Genomic DNA, 1,167 nt, shown 5'->3' on the forward strand with positions numbered 1-1,167 from the left:
TTTGATGCTTCATATGTATTTTCACTGAGAAGCCCCTTTTGAACTGGGTGCATGCATATGTTCAGTAAAGTTCAAATAATTGGAAATTTTGACTCCCAAAACCATGATGAACATTTTTTCACAAAATAACCTAAATTATTGAATCCTGACTCTTAAAAAAGTGTGTGTGTGTGTGTGTGTGTGTGTGTGTGTGTGTTGTGAAGGAGTTTGTTAACAGGAAACAGTAGCCTGAGGCCTCAGGCATTTTTCACTTATGTGTAAAAGCAGGACCCAGAGAGAAGAGTTAGCCTTTCCTGCCCCTGGAGGCACCATTCACTGTGGGTTTGCAGTTGTGAGGATTAAGTACAGAGTCTTGCCTTGAACTTCTAGGCCCCTTTGGTGACTGACACCATACAGAAGTTACAGCTTCTTCCAGACTGCCCAAATTCTTTGGGTTTTAATGGCAACGGTGTGCAATAATGATGGAGATGAAGCTCAGCAATGCTAGAGAACTTCTTGCAAAAGAGTCTCTGAGATTTCTAGGAAGTTGATCACATATGAATGAGGAAAATGACTGTTCATAAGCTTTATGACCATTTTTAAGTTGTTTAACAATAACTTGGGCTGAAAAACCCCAAGATGGGAGAAAATTGACTTTATCAAAAGTGTCTTGGAGCACTTGAATATTAAAAGAGGTATGACCCAGCTCGATAGTAGGAAGTACATTTACTGAGAACAGATAGGGAGGAATAATCCAAGAGTTGCCTATTCTTGATTTTTTATACATATGAGGAAGTGGAGCCAGTATTGATTGTGAGCTTTGCCCGAGGTCACACACACAGTGTAACTCTGAACTAGGGGGAAAAAAACTGTTTTAGTTCTCAAGTATCTGTTCTTTGAACACTCTGTCTACCAACTGTAGATTCCTTTCTTTACTCTTAAGAAATGAACTGAAAACTGGAAAAAATTGAACAAGCATGGTTAACGGGTATTTGAAGTTCAGCAAGATCAGTTGCAGGAGAGCACTTATGTGTGCTATAAATCTGTAAATTAACATATTAATTCAGAGTCATAAAAATTACATATTAGGATCCTGAAAGATATTGCAGATGTAAATTTGGAATCACAGTCTTGGATAAGTCTTAACGAACAACAATTCTTTTTAAAAAGAAATTGGAAGCAGCCTGT

The sequence above is a fragment of the Myotis davidii genome, unplaced genomic scaffold, assembly GCF_000327345.1.
Source record: "Myotis davidii unplaced genomic scaffold, ASM32734v1 scaffold408, whole genome shotgun sequence".
Taxonomy (NCBI): Eukaryota; Metazoa; Chordata; class Mammalia; order Chiroptera; family Vespertilionidae; genus Myotis; species Myotis davidii.